Genomic DNA, 16,800 nt, shown 5'->3' on the forward strand with positions numbered 1-16,800 from the left:
TGCTGTTCATTTTGTGTTCTGAACATATATGTTTTAACTAGTAAAACAATAGTGAGAAAAAGAAATACTGATTCACCCCCCTCTCAGTATTTCCAACAATTGGTATCAGAGTCGGCTTCTTCATTCTAGCCTAACAGCTTGAAGAAGGATCAACAACCATGATGAGAAATCATGAAGCATCAGGAAAATGTCCTCTGTTTGATGGCACTAACTTTGGGTTTTGGAAGAAAAGAATGACTTACTATTTAATGTCCCTTGGACCTGAAGTCTGGCATTTTTGTCAAACTGAATACCGAGCGACTTCCACTCTTCCAACAAACCAAGACGAGAGGAAAGCCTACATTGCAAATGCAAAAGCCATGAGCTCTATCACCAGTGGAATCACTGATTCCGAGTTTACAAGAATCATGCACTGTAACTCTGCCAGAGAAATGTGGGAGAAGCTAGTTAGCTTGTACGATGGAGACTCAAAAGTCAAAAAGGCAAAGCTTCAAACTCACAGAAGACAATTTGAAAGTTTGAAGATGGAAGAGGAAGAAGATATTGCAGCATACCTCCTCCGAGTAGCTGAAGTGGTAAATTCCCTGAAAGGATTGGACGAAAAGGTTGAAGAAAGTACTATTGTACAAAAGGTATTAAGGTCACTTCCAGACAGATTTGACTCCAAAATAAGTGCTATAGAAGAATCAAAGGATCTTGACACCCTCAAAATGGATGAACTCCATGGAATTCTCACTGCCTATGAAATGAGGAAAGGTGGACCTAGCTCCAAAGATGCAGCATTCAAGGCCTCAAAGTCAAAGAAAGGGAAAGAAATGAATGACTGTAGTGATGAGTCAGATGTGGAATCTGTTATGAAACCAGCTCACAAAAAGATAGAAAAGAGAGATCCACGCCTTAGAATTCAGCCTCTTCGAGGGGGCAACCTCCTTTATATTACATAAATGAACAATTCTTGGATGATACAAATGACAAAACCTCCTTTCTATATATAGGAGTCTAAGGAGTCACAATATAATCCAACCGACCTAACAATAATAATATAAAGCCACAAAAATAACAATAGAGGGATTCTATGGGGCACAGAAATAACAATATGGGGGTAATAGGGGCACAACAATATAAATAGGGGGTATAACTACAATAGTAATGGGGTAATCACTAGTATTATAGGGACCCAACATGCCCCTCTCCTTCAAAAAAGTGTTGTCCTCAACGCTTGAGCAGTTCTGGATACTTCTGCATAAAATTCTCATCCTCCCATGTGGAATCTTCAGCGGATAAGTTCTTCCACTTGATAAGATACTCTGAAATTTATCGATTTCGTAGCTGTCGAGTTCTTGTTTCTGTGATTGCTTCCAGTTCCAATATAATTTTTCCTTCCTCGTCAAGTTCTGGCAATATTGTTTGAATTGGGAGCTTGTCACCTATAACCTTCTTTAAACATGAAACATGGAAAACTTGGTGCAATCGAGAAGTTGCAGGAAGCTCCAATTTGTATGCCATAGTACCAATCTTTTCCAACACCTTGTACGGACCATAATACTTTGGTGATAATTTATTATCCTTCTTAGCTTGCTTTAGGGACATTTGCTTATATGGTTGTAGCTGTAGGAATACCCAATCACCTACATCAAAACTTCTTTCACTGCGATGTTGATCTGCCTGTTGTTTCATTCTATTTTGTGCCAACACGAGGTTATCCTTTAAGAGTTGGAGGACTTCTTGTTGATGTTCGATGTGATGTTCCACTGCCTGAACCTTAGAATTTTCTCTTAAATATGATGTGATGGATGGTGGTTGATACCCATAAAGTGCCATAAATGGGGTCATTTTTGTTGCTGTATGGAAGGAAGTGTTATACCACCATTCAGCCAGAGGCAACCATTTGACCCATTGTGTTTGTTTATCAGATACAAAGCAACGAAGATATCCTTCCAAACATTTGTTTACTATCTCAGTTTGCCCATCAGATTGAGGATGATAAGATGAGCTATGAGCTAACTGAGTACCAAGACAAGAAAATAATTCTGTCCAAAAATTTCCAGTGAAAATGGAATCTCTGTCACTTACAATAATCTTTGGGTTTCCATGTAGCTTTTGAACTGTTTCCATAAATGCAGTAGAAACTGTACTGGCTTTAAATGGATGTGATAATGCACAAAAGTGTGCATACTTGGTAAGTCTGTCAACTACCACCATGATGACACTCTTTCCCTCAGACTTGGGTAAACCTGTGATAAAATCCATTGAAACCTCCTCCCAACATTGGCTTGGAATGGATAAAGGTTGTAATAGACCTGATGTCTTAATTGTTTCAACTTTATTTTGCTGGCAAACCAAACATTCCACCACAAACTTTTGAATATCTGATTTAAGGCCATCCCAAAAAAATTCCTTCTTAACCCTGTGGTAAGTTTTTAAAAATCCTGAGTGCCCTCCTAAGGGAGAAGTGTGCAATTCCATAAGAATCTTTTGTTTTAGCTGGGAATTCTTACAGAGGTATAAGCGATCTTTGTACCATAACGAATCATTTTGCCAGCTAAATGTATCAGAAGTACTGGAATCTTGTTGTAGCTTTTGAATAAGTGCCCACACTTCTTCGTCGTTCTTCCATTCCTCCCTTGCTTCGTTTATCCAATCTGGTTGGATAATAGAAATGGCACACAACAATGCTTCCACATCCTCATCCTTTCTTGAGAGTGCATCTGCCACCACATTTTGCTTCCCTTTTTTGTAGATGATTTCAAAGTCATAACCCAACATCTTTGTGACCCACTTTTGTTGCTCTTCAGAGGATAATCTTTGTTCTAAAAAGTATTTAAGGCTATCATGATCCGTTTTTACCTTGAAGTGTCTTCCCATTAGGTAGGGTCGCCATTTCTTAAGTGCATGGAGTATTGCCAACATTTCCTTCTCATAAATAGCTTTGTTTAAAAACTTTCCCTTGATTGGACGACTTTCAAAAGCAATGGGTCTTTCATCTTGCATTAGAACAGCACCAATTCCATTTCCTGAAGCATCACATTCCACAATAAAGGTTTTTGTGAAGTCCGGCGTAGCTAAGACCGGTGCTTGGCACATTGCCTCTTTAAGATGTTCAAAGGCCTTTGTTGCTTCCGAAGTCCATGAAAATGAATCTTTCTTCAATAATGTTGTTAGAGGTGCTGCTATTCTCCCATAATTCTTAACAAACTTGCGATAATACCCTGTCAACCCAAGAAATCCTCGCAGATGCTTTATGGATGTGGGGATTTTCCATTCCTTAATGGCTTTAATTTTGCTAGGGTCTACCTTAACTCCTTCATGAGATACAATATGACCCAAATATTCCACCTCCTGGACTCCAAAGAAACATTTGGATCTTTTTGCATATAATTGTTTCTCCTCCAATAGTTGTAACACCCTGTCAACATGTTCAACATGATCCTTCCAAGACTTGCTGTAGATTAGTATATCATCAAAAAATACTAACACAAATTTTCTAAGGAATGGTTTGAAAATTGAATTCATCAAACCTTGAAATGTTGAAGGTGCATTGGTAAGGCCAAAAGGCATGACCAAAAATTCATAATGACCCTCATGAGTTCTAAATGTCGTTTTCGGAATGTCTTCAATCTTCATTCTAATTTGATGATATCCCAAACGAAGATCCAACTTGGTGAAGTAAATTGATCCATGCAATTCATCTAGTAATTCATCAATAACAGGAATGGGGAACTTATCTTTAATAGTGAGCTTGTTGAGCTCCCTATAATCTGGACACATGCGCCATGATCCATCCTTCTTGTGCACCAATACTACTGGAGCTGAGAAAGAACTTTGACTCGGTTGAATTATACCAGCCTCTAGCATTTCTGCAACCATACGTTCAATTTCACTTTTTTGGACATATGGATATCTGTACGGCCTGATGTTTGGAGGAACACTTCCTGGAATCAGATGAATAGCATGATCATGATCACGCATAGGTGGGAGACCTTTGGGAGTCTCAAATACCTTGGAATGATTGTCCAAGACTTTTTGGAGATCTGGAGAAATAGATGATTCCAATGTGGAAACATCTAGCGAACATAATTGTGCAATTACACCTCTTTGCTCCTTTTTTAGAAGCTTTGTCATGCCATTAGAGCTGATTATCTTTCCTGGTTTCCTTGCAATACCCCTTAATTCAACTTCCTTTCCTTCCACAGAAAATTTCATGAAAAGTTCTTGAAAATTAAAAGCTATTGTACCCAAGGATTGTAGCCATTGGACTCCTAGTACAACATCAGCACCTCCCATTGGAATGGAAAGCATTGGGCTAGTCAATACATATTCTCCCATGGATAGCTTGATATTATGGCACTTTCCAGAACAATTTATTGTTCCTCCATTTGCAATCATCACTTGACACTCTGGTGCTGGATATAGGAAGCAATTCAATTCTTTTGCTACCCTACAATGAATAAAATTGTGGGTGCTTCCTGAATCAATCAACACTATTACCTTTTTTTTCTTGATTTGTCCTTCTATCTTGATGGTTTGAGGAGTGGTAATTCCCGCCAATGCATTACAAGATATGGTCGGATTTATTTGTTCTTCATCTAGGCTTTGTTCCTGGAATATATCCTCTTCTTTTGACCTTTCTTGCTCCTTTTCTTCTTCCTCTTCACAATCTATGTAGAATAATTTCTTCTCAGCACACTTATGACCTTTTGTGTATTTGCTATCACAATTGTAACAAAGCCCTTTTGCTCTTTTTTCTTCCAATTGTTGTGGTGTCAACCTTGTAGGTTGTGGAAGACTATGGGCAACAACACTTCCGTCTTTATAGTTGTGAATGGTATGCTTCCTAGTTGCCATAATTTTGCTTTCCATTTTTCTTGCTAACCTGAATGCCTTCTCTAATGAATCAGGTTCCCAAAGGCGCACATCATGTTGGATATTATCCTTTAAAGACCCTATGAACACATCAATCCTATGCTCCTCTGGAATATCTTTTACCCTTATGTTCAATTTTTGGAACTCCTCAATGTGCTCCATTATTGAACCCTTTTGTTTGAGACTTATCAATTGGCTAAAAAAAGTGTTGCTTTTTGTATCCTCATAATGTGCTATCAATTCTTCCGTAAAAATTGCCCAAGTGATAAATTGTTTACGAGAACAAAGCCATTGATACCATACAAACTGATTTGGTTCCAAATATAAAGTTGCCATACGTACCTTTTGTGTGTTTTGCACATTATTGAGATCGAAGAATTGCTCCATCTGTAATATCCATGTGGTGGGATCCTTGCCATCAAACTTCCTCATATCGATTTTTGGAACATGGTGAGTCTTCGATCCAACATTAGAGTCTATGGAATCATGATTAACATTTCTTTTGTTCTCATCATGAGTTTCCTTTACTACCTTTTCACCTTTAGTGACCATTTCTTGTAGCAACTTCTTCAATTCTTCCATGTCTGTCTTCAAATCTATCTTCAAATTTGCCATCGAATCCTCCATCTTAGCTTCCATGCCCTTTATCTTAGATTCCAGGCCATTTACCTTAGCTTCTGTTAGCTTTTGTGAGCGTGACATTTGTTGCACTTGTTCTTGTAATTTTGATATATCATGTAGCATTTCTTCCTCTTCTTCATGAGTCATGCTAGAGCTTTCAGGTTCCTTACTAGGTGTTTGCATTTTCTTTCCTCGGGGCATCAGTTACCGATAATAATGCTTTACTATGCCCTTTGAATTCCGTTAAACCAAGCTTACACAAAAATTTAAAAAAAAAACTACACACCTTTTTTCACTTTATAGAAGCCTGATATTGAATCTGATGTATCTCTGTAATTTCAAATCATCCAATTCTGAACTTTCTACCTGTAGTAGCCTTCTGCGTCCTCTTTCCAATGCCACAAGTCTGAGCCAAATTGGATTCTCCAAGGAAGAGTTATGTGAAATCTCCCACAGTGACTTGCTTTTAGACTGGTTCAGTAGAGCGAACTTGTACGACGTGCCACGAGTCCCTGTTTCAACCTTTGAATCTGAAACACACATACAAGAAACTACAGTCCGTCCTCTTTCTGTACCTTCTTACGAAATTTCAATCCGATCCCCAGAGAGAAAGTTATGACGATTTTCCCCAGGTCACCTGTTTTGAATGTAATTCAGGAGTCTGCAAAAAGACCAACTTCCTCAGATCAGATCTCCGCAAATATCGCGCAAAAAGCTCTGAAATTCGGACCCAAGGTTCAGCACGATTTCTTCTCAAATGGGTTTTTTTTGCGACTTCTGAAACGTCACAGAAAAAAATTTATAGCGAAAATGCCACGATGACCTGTTTGGAGCAGCGAAACCCTAGAATCCAAAGCTCTGATACCAAATGTTATGAAACCAGCTCACAAAAAGATAGAAAAGAGAGATCCACGCCTTAGAATTCAGCCTCTTCAAGGGGGCAACCTCCTTTATATTACATAAATGAACAATTCTTGGATGATACAAATGATAAAAACCTCCTTTCTATATATAGGAGTCTAAGGAGTCACAATATAATCCAGCCGACCTAACAATAATAATATAAAGCCACAAAAATAACAATAGAGGGATTCTATGGGGCACAGAAATAACAATATGGGGGTAATAGGGGCACAACAATATAAATAGGGAGTATAACTACAATAGTAATGGGGTAATCACTAGTATTATAGGGACCCAACAGAATCCGAATTGGTTCAATATGTACGAAAGCTTAAGAGAGGATCTAAGCTTAAAGGCAAGTATCCTCTTATCTGTTTTAAATGTGGTAAAATAGGTCATTATGCAGCAAAATGTCATCATAAACAAGACAGTGATGATGAAAGAAATTCTAAAAGAATGACATACAAAAAGAAAGGGTTCAATAAGAAAAAACTTCTCTCCAAGCAAGGTGAGTCTGATGAGGATGAGTTTATGGTCATCAAAAAGAAATCAGATGAGGAAAGCGATCATGATGAAAGCCAAGAAGCATTATTCATGGCACTCACAGATGATGATGACTCGGGGCCAGAAGGAAATGTGGATGAACTGTTAATAAGTGCCATTGAAGAGAACGAGAAACTGCAGAACAAAATTATCTCTCTCAAAGTGGAAAACGAGGAAATAAGGAGGAGAGAAGATCTCTTGGAAACAAAGCTTAAGGAAAAAGAAGAGACTTGTGAAGAACGTGAGGCCGAAGTAGTATCTCTGAGAAAGGAGTTGGAGAAAATTAAAAAGGGTTGTAAAAGCTCTCAAATACTTGATACTATTCTGAAAAATCAAAAACCTCAACATGATAAGTCTGGAATAGGTTTCAAGGGAGAATCCTCAAGCACTAAGAATAGTGCGAAAAGCTATGCCGATGCACTTTCCTGCAACCCAAAAGATGAAAAAGTATCTTATCAAAAGTGCATCCCAGATTCCAAGGATAAAGAAAGAGTTACTCCAAAGAAGAATGTGGAGTCGAATCATGGACACTACAGCAAATACAAATCTATACCCCACCAAGGGCCCATCAAAAATCCAAAGGACGAGGGAGGAGTAATTCTCAGAAAGGAAAGCGAATTAAACCGTGGTTACTTCAAAACCATATTTCTTGGACATTGTTTTCACTGTAAAAACTTCGGTCACCAAGCTAGACACTGTATGGCTCGCAGAAGTGAGAAGGCAACGCAAAAGGACCGAGTAATCAACTCATATGCTTCCAAAAGACAGGGACAAATCAAAACCTTCAATTCATTCGATCCCTTAACTAAATTTGATCTGACTTGCTCTTTTTGCTACAATAATGGACACTATGAACAAAACTGCCCACTCAAAGGAAGAAAGACGAGCAGCAAGATCTCTACAATGGACAAATGCGGCCTGGCTCTATTTGCGCAAAATAATGGAAACCAGTGGTTTTTGGATAGTGGGTGCTCCAGACACATGACAGGAGACAGAAGGAAATTTATCTCACTGAGCAAAAAGGAAGGGAATGTGTCCTTTGGAAGCGGAACTGGCAAAATTGCAGGAAGAGGAACAGTTACTCTGATCAATGGAAAAGGAAAAGCTCAAGATGCTCTGCTGGTTGACGGACTCAAACACAACCTTCTGAGTGTCAGCCAAATTTGTGATCAAGGACATAAGGTTGTTTTCAGCACCAAAGACTGTGAAATAAGGAACTCTGCCTCAGGGAAACTTGTGGCAAAAGGAGTGAGAACACCAGACAACATTTACGTTCTGAACAAGATTCAGGAAAACAAATGCTACTTGAGTCAAGCAGATGAGAGTTGGTTGTGGCACAAGAGACTTGGACATACCAGCTTCGAAAATCTGGTCAATATCAGCAAGATCAAAGCTGTACAAGACATCCCAAGGTTGTCCAAACCAAATCAAGCAGTGTGTGGTCCATGTCAACATGGAAAACAGACCAGAACCAGCCACAAGACAAAGGAACACTATACATCAAAGCCCTTGGAGATCATACATGCTGATGTGTGTGGGCCAACTAGAAATCAAGCACTCCAAGGAGAAAGGTACTTTGTATTATTTGTTGATGATTATACTAGAATGATGTGGATATATTTCATAAAGTATAAATCTGAAACTTTTGAGTGTTTTAAGAATCTAAAAGCCCTTGTAGAAAACGAAAAAGATTCAAAAATTAAGTGTCTCAGAACAGACCGAGGAGGAGAATTCACATCAAACGAGTTCAGAGAGTTCTGCAATACTCATGGAATTAGAAGGGAATACTCGGTTGCCAGAACACCTCAGCAAAATGGGGTAGTTGAAAGACGAAACCGAACTGTCCAAGAAATGGGAAGAACCATGCTGTTAGCAGCAAACCTACAACTTAAATTTTGGAGGGAAGCAGTAGGGACAGCTGTCTATACATTGAATCGGACTCAATTGAGACCAAATTGTGACAAAACTCCTTATGAGCTATGGAAAGGGAGACCTGCTTCAGTGAAGTATTTCAAAATATTTGGAAGCAAGTGCTTCATAAAAATAAATGATGGTTCACCTGGAAAATTTGATTCTCGGGTTGATGAGGGGATATTTCTTGGATATTCTCCACGGAGCAAGGCTTACAAGTGCTACAATTATCGACTGAAGAAAATAGTGGAAAGCATCGATGTAAAGGTTGATGAAGATCTTCCAGAAAAGGAAATTGAAGAACAAGAAGATGACTTTCTCATTGAAGAAGAAGAATCTAAAGAAGAAGAGATAGATGATGAAGAAGAAGAAGATGAAAGAGAACCACCTCATACCCCTTCAAAGATGAAGTATGTAGAAAGATATCATCCAGAAGAACAGATCATTGGCGATAAAGATGAAGGTGTGCAGACCAGAAGAAGGATAACAACCTCACCCAAGAGAAAAGCCATTGCCCTCCTATCTATGATAGAACCAGAAACATTCATAGAAGCAAGTAAGGATCCTCATTGGGTAAAAGCAATGGAAGAAGAAATGTCCCAAATTGAGAAGAACAAGACATGGGAGCTGGTACCTCGTCCAAAGGACAAAAACATAATAGGAACCAAATGGGTGTTCAAAAATAAAATGAATGAGGAAGGACAGGTTATCAGAAACAAGGCAAGACTTGTCTGCAAAGGCTATTCACAAATTGAAGGAGTTGACTTTGAAGAGACATTTGCACCAGTGGCCCGTATGGAAGCTATCAGGATGTTCTTAGCATTTGCTTGCTCGAAAGGATTCAAAATCTATCAAATGGACGTGAAATCAACATTTCTAAATGGCGAACTCAAGGAGGAAGTCTACATGGAGTAGCCAGAAGGTTTTGATCTGACAGCAGGAAAGGACCTAGTTTGTAAGTTGAAAAAGGCTTTGTATGGGTTGAAACAAGCTCCTAGAGCTTGATATGCAAGACTGGATAACTATCTCCAACAACAAGGCTTCAAAAAGGGAGTGGCTGGAAGCAATCTATACATAAAGACAGATCAAGGTAAGTTACTAGTTGCTCTTGTTTATGTCGATGATCTGATTTTTGCTAGTAATAATGATGAAATGAGCCATGAATTTTCTCAAGGCATGGCAAAAGAATTTGAGATGTCAATGATAGGAGAACTGTCCCACTTCCTTGGACTTCAAGTATCTCAAACCAGAGCAGGATTGTGTATATCTCAAGCCAAATATCTAAAAGACATGCTCAAAAAATATGGAATGGAGGACTGTGCACCCATGAGCACTCCCATGACCACAAACTGCAAACTGAGCAAAGATGATGGCTCCCCTCTAGTAGATGCAACTCATTACAGGTCAATGATTGGAGCCCTCCTATACTTAACAGCTACACGACCGGATATAATGCAAGCAGTAGGAATGGTGGGAAGATTTCAATCGGCTCCCAAACAATCCCATTTATTAGCCGTAAAAAGAATCCTCAGATATCTGAAGGGAACTTCAGATTTCGGTCTTTGGTACCCAAGGAGCTCAACACTGATTGTAACTGCATACACCGATGCTGATTGGGCTGGAAATATAGATGATCGGAAAAGTACTAGTGGAAATGCATTCTTCCTAGGAGACTGTTTGGTATCCTGGCTCAGCAAAAAACAGTCATCCATATCATTATCCACAACCGAAGCCGAGTATATTGCTGCAGCAGACTGTTGTACTCAGATACTATGGATGAAGGAAGCGCTAAAAGATGTCAACATATGTACAGATCAACCAATTACCGTTTATTGTGACAACACTAGTGCTATCAGTCTCAGCAAAAATCCAGTGATGCACTCAAGAACCAAACATATACCAATCAAGTATCATTTCCTCCGTGAGCAAGTAGCTGAACAAAACATCGCTCTGGAATATATAAGTACTAAGGAGCAGATAGCTGATATTTTCACTAAACCTCTTCCTCGGGAAGCATTCGAACACCTGCGACAAAAGATGGGGGTTATTCCTTTATCATCACTCAAGTCTATTCATAAAGATGCAGCAGGACAGGGGGAGCAACTTGACAGGGGGAGTTCGTCTGCATTCCTTTGCCATTGATGTCAAAGGGGGAGAAGGCAGAAGAATATTGCCATCAATAACAAAGGGGGAGATTGTTGGACACAGATTGTCATTGATGTCAATATGGCAATATTCAAGAGGAGGAGACAGAGCATATCGGAGCCAAGAGGAGCAAAAGGAGCCAAGAGGAGCGGACCAAGCCAGAGGAGCCACATTGGAGCAGAGAGGAACATATCGGAGGAGCCACATATATCAGAGCAAGAGGAGCCATATACATGCCAAAGCAAGAGGAGCCATCGGAGGAGCAAGTGAAGCAAACAGAGCCATATATGCCTCAGACAACATTATCGGGAGCTGTTGAGCCATATATGCCTTCATTAATACTATCGGGCGATTGTTCGGGCAATGAAAACCCACATATGCATGTATTAACGATTATCGGGAGTGGAGGCAAATAGTAGCGATACCGTATCGGAACCCTTAGGGGTGAGACTGGACGCGATATGCGATTTAGCGCTGATCGTCTAATCTGAAGGAATAATGGACGACGAAGATCTAATCGGCAATCGGCATATCGGAGCGATCGCGTCGAAAGGATCGGGGGATGCGATATGTGACACCGCCGACAACCCGGAGCCGAAATCTTATAGAGCAGAATATACAACCATATCGGGTCCGCAGAACTCTTGTATCGCATCGGAGCAGCGGAGGTAGAGATCGCCGAAATCATCCGGAGCCAAAATTATATTTGGAGCAGCCTAAAGGAGATCGGGTCCGCAACCCATCAAGACTCGCCGATAAGGAATTCGCCGATATGACGGATCCGAATTCAGTTTAGGAAGAAATGTAAGGAGGCATCGGGTCCGCGTTACATCAAAGGAATGGGTCTATTGTTTACAGCGAACGCCGATGCTCATCGGACCCGAAACAATATTAAAGGGAGTCTAAAGCCATATCGGGTCCGCACCTCGTCGGAGGTCTGGGCTTAAGAGTTATTGCGACCGCCGAAATCCGGACCCGCCGATAATTGTAAAGGCGGGTGCATAATAATTGAAGTCCGGCATTTGAATTAGAGCAGGGGTAGTGGCTTCTGATGGGTGATTAAAATGCTCGGGTGGTGGCTTCCGATGGGTGATTAAAACGCTCGGGTGGTGGCTTCCGATGGTTGATTAAAACGCTCGGGTGGTGGCTTCCGATGGGTGATTAAACGCCTCCAATAAATCCTGTAAGGTATTAACCACAGGTCAAGGGCCGAGTTTTATTTAAGAAAGGGGAGTTTGGGTTTTTCTACTCAGATTTTGGAACACTTGTATAGACAGAAGAAGCAAAGGAATGGAAGCCGAAGTGTCAAGCAATCAAGTGAGGAGGAAGCCAAAGAGCCAGCATGTAAGAGGAAACGAATGGACAGGGGCATGGAGCATATAAAAGCAGCAAAAATAGAGAACTGTAGTGGTTGTTCGTGAACGGTATAACCTGAGCATGAGATAGTGAAAGCAGCAGAAGCAGTGGAAGCTGAAAAGAGCGCAACAGCACACTAGTGTATACCAAAGAGGTTGGAGCCTCAGAATTGAACAGGATTGAAGTCCTTGGGAGTTGGTGCTCCTAAGTCCAAGATTGGTGTCTTGGCAAAATAGAGTTGGTGCTCAAGAGGTTGGAGCCTCACCAAAGTCCAAGTTGGAGCTTGGCAACCAATTGTGACAATCTATTTATTGTATTTATTTTACTGCACAGTTATATTAATAAAAGCATTTATTCCTGCTGTTCATTTTGTGTTCTGAACATATATGTTTTAACTAGTAAAACAATAGTGAGAAAAAGAAATATTGATTCACCCCCCTCTCAGTATTTCCAACAAACATTACCATTAATTGCTAACATTGACCATTAATTGCGAACATTGTTAGGGTTGAAACACCCTTAGTTTCCCCCCAAAACCCCTAAAACGCAGTTAGAAATATGATTTTTTAACTTTATGGTGGGCGTGCTTTACTTTTTTTTTCTTATTATATTCCACCGATTAGCAATCACATGTACATAAAGTAAAGTGCAGATAGAACATTAAACGATCGACAGAAAACAAGCCAAGACAAGAGACACAAGATGTGGCGGCTAGCCAGGGACAAACCCCACAATGTGTGGGGAGACCCTTTGATCAAATCTTCTTTTATCTTCAAAAATTCAACAGAGAGAAATAGTACAATAAATCTGATTCATATCAGCAGTAGCAAACCCTAGATCAGCAGCATCAGCATTAGCAGCTTCATTATCAAACTAGGGCAGACCATATCTCACAAACCGACCGTCGGATTGACTTCATTCCACCACCAAAAGTTTCGGCTTCCAGAGGAGGTTCAGATGAACCTACAGCGCAGTTCAGATGAACCTACAGCGCAGTTCAGATGAGGAGATCTTCTAGGCCACACAAGTCAATCTTTACTTCTGCAGTTGCAGCTTCAGTTTCAGCAATTTCCGGCTTCAAACTAGGGCAGTCGATATCTTGCAAACCGTTCGTCGGATTGACTTCATTCCACCACCAAAAGTTGCGGCTTTCAAAGGAGGTTCAGATGAACTTACAGCGCAGTTCCAAAGAGGAGATCTTCTAGGCCACGCAAGTCAATCTTTACTTCTGCAGTTGCAGCTTCAAATTCAACAGCTTCCGGCTTCACATGTGTGAGAGAGAGAGACCCATTTCAGCGCAGTAGAGAAGAGACTCATATCTGCGCAGTAGAGAGAGAGAGAGATGTGATGAGATGAGTGAGTCCAAATGTGGAAAAGTCCTCTTATATTTATACACAACGTTGGTGGGTGAATAGATGCGACTGTTGGGCTTCTGAGCCTACATGAGTTGTAGGTCGGCTTGATAATAATTCCATAATCAAAATAAATTCATATCTCCATGAATACTTATCGGAATCGGATGATCTTTATATCAATCTTACACCTCTCGACGAGAGGAATCTAATAAAAATATTATCAGCCATGAATAAGATGACCCACATGAAGTTTTGCCCTAGTTGCCAATTTTAACACTCCCTCTCAACCATGGAGAACTTCATCTGCAATCTGTCTATCGGTCGTTACTATTCATCCATCAAATGCACTGCCTTGTACAGCCTAACCCTTGCCCTGCTCTGCTCTATTCTACCTGTTCTGCTTTGTCTTGTTCTGCCCTGCACTGATCTGTACTGTTTTGCTCTATTTTGCTCTGCTCTTGCATTGTTCTGTTCTGCTCTGCTTCTGTCCGAATTATGAAGAAGAAGAAATGATCGAGGATGTATCATACTGACTCAAAGTCAGTCTCAGAGTATGTACCATTGGTCCCAGACCAGTCTCAACCAACCCAAAGTCAGCGTCATAGTGAGTACAACTCCAATGGTCCCAGACCAATATCATCCTCCACTGACTCAAAGTCAGTCTCAGAGTATGTACCACTGATCCCAGACCAATCTCAACCGACCTGAAGTCAGCATCATAGTATGGTACAACTCCTACCACTGGTCCCAGACCAATATCATTGATCCCAGATCAATGGGGGTCATCCTAGCGTAGGGAGTACGGTAGTTACAACGATGCGTCCATCGGTACTACTATGGTCCCTAACTTCATTTCCCTGCTCATTGATCAGATGAGAGGTACTTCCCATGAGTCCCAGACTGCATGGGTAGGATGCCTCGACAGGAGAACTAATCAATCATGTCCTCACAGGAGAACACATCAATCCTGCTACAATTGCCATGGAGAACACATCAATCCAGGCCTCACAGGAGAACACATCAATCTTGCTACAATTGCCGTGGAGAACACATCAATCCAGGCTGCCATGGAGAACACATCAATCTAGGCCTCACAGGAGAACTAATCATCCTGCTACACAGGAGAGCGAATCATCCTGTTCCACAAGAGAGCGAATCATCTTGTCCCACAAGAGAGCGAATCATCTTGTCCCACAAGAGAGCGAATCATCTTGTTCCAGTGTGCACCACCAGGGTAGGGTGAGTCACCCTGTGGTCATATGTTGCTCCAGTAGGAACCGCAAGTGCTCAGAGCTCCTAGAGCTCAATGTATGCAACATGCAGGACCCTTGTACAAAGGTTTCTTGCCGACTCCAAGTCGTTTGGGAAAATCACAGATTAGATCTTTCCTCGGGGCTTTGATAAGGTGTATCAACCTGTACATCATCTTAATGTGATGGAGCTTCCTTGCTCATCGACGTACCATATCCCAGATGATGTCTATCTGCTGGAGCAATTGACGAATACGAGATTCCTCAATAATCGAATCCCACCTTTGGTTGTTACAGAGAATCACAGTGGTATCCAATGTAAATCCAAATAGCTCACTGAAGAGCTTTCGCAACCAGACTACCTCACACAAGGTTATGCTAGCAACAATATATCCTGCTTCGGCGGTGCTCAAAGCCACCGACTTCTACTTCCTGCTCATCCAGGATATCGAAACAGATCCCAAGGTGAAACAGTACCCGAAATTGCTCTTACGGTCCACCACACTACCTGCCCAATCAACATCAGTATATCCAAGTAGTCTCACATCTCCGACGGTGTATCTTAATCCATGAGAGATTGTGTCCTGAAGACATCTCAGAAGATTCCTGGCATCAATCCAGTGAGGCTCAACCAAATATGAGCTCACAATGCTAACTACAAAACATATGTTCAGACGGAGGTTCACCAAGAACATCAATGCGAATGAGTTTTTGAAACTCAGAGGCATTTCCCAAGTCTGGTCTGACATCACTACCATATAACTTTTAAAAGTTAAGATCTTCGAGGTAGTCATAGGCTTGCAGTCCATCATACCGAATCTTTCCAATATATTTACCACATATTTTCCTTGAAATAGGAAAATTTCCCTTGGCTTCTGCCACACCTCAAGTCCTTGGTCCTTCATTTCAAATTCAGAAGCCATCTCCCTCTTACATTTGTGAATGAGAGGGTTTGCACCTGTTAGAAAGAGGTCATCCACATACAACACCAGTATGAGAGGCTTGTCATCTTCAACCTTAAAGTAAAGGTTAGGATCAGCTTCACTCCTAGTGAATCCCAGCTTCATCAAGTAGCTATCGATCCTCTCATACCATGCTCAGGGTGCTTGCTTCAGCCCATAGAGAGCCTTCTTCAACCTGCATACATGAGATTTTCAATCATAAATCTCAAATCCTTCGGGTTGCTCCACGTAGACCTCTTCTTTGATCGAGCCATGCAAGAACGCAGTCTTGACATCCATCTGATGTAGGTTCCATCCTTATGAAGCGGCAAGGGCTATGATCGAGCGGATGGTCGTATATTTGGCAACAGATGCAAATATCTCATCATAGTCTATACCTTCCTTTTGGGAGAAACCTCGAGCAACAAAACGAGCCTTATACTTTTCCGTGCTTCCATCTGCTGCATGCTTTATCTTGTAAAGCCATTTGGAAGTAACAACAATCTTGTCTTGGGGTCTGGGAACTACTTCCCAAACATCATTCTTTATGATAGACTCATATTCTTCGGTCATAGCATCCTTCCATACTTGATGCTTGACGGCATCTGAGAATGACGAAGGCTCATTTTGTATGATCGTGCTCATGATGGTCAGGTATCCTTGATACCTATGGGTTTCTTACTTTCACGAAAGGTTCTTCGGGGTGCAGCATGTCCTTCAGCATCATCAAGTAACCCCTTAAGCCATGAAGGCCTCTTCCTAGAAGAGGAAGGCTCATATGGAGGAGGATCAATCGGATCCATGGGTTCTTCTACATCAGGCATTGATTCATCATCCTTTTCTTTCGGTTCCTTGGTGTCGGCTTCTTGAGAGCTCCTCAAAGTCGGAAGATTGATCACCTTGCTGAGAGCC

This window comes from Pinus tabuliformis, chromosome 3_1 (genome assembly GCF_031772625.1).
Source record: "Pinus tabuliformis cultivar Carrire ecotype Pingquan chromosome 3_1, CPIR1, whole genome shotgun sequence".
Lineage (NCBI taxonomy): Eukaryota > Viridiplantae > Streptophyta > Pinopsida > Pinales > Pinaceae > Pinus > Pinus tabuliformis.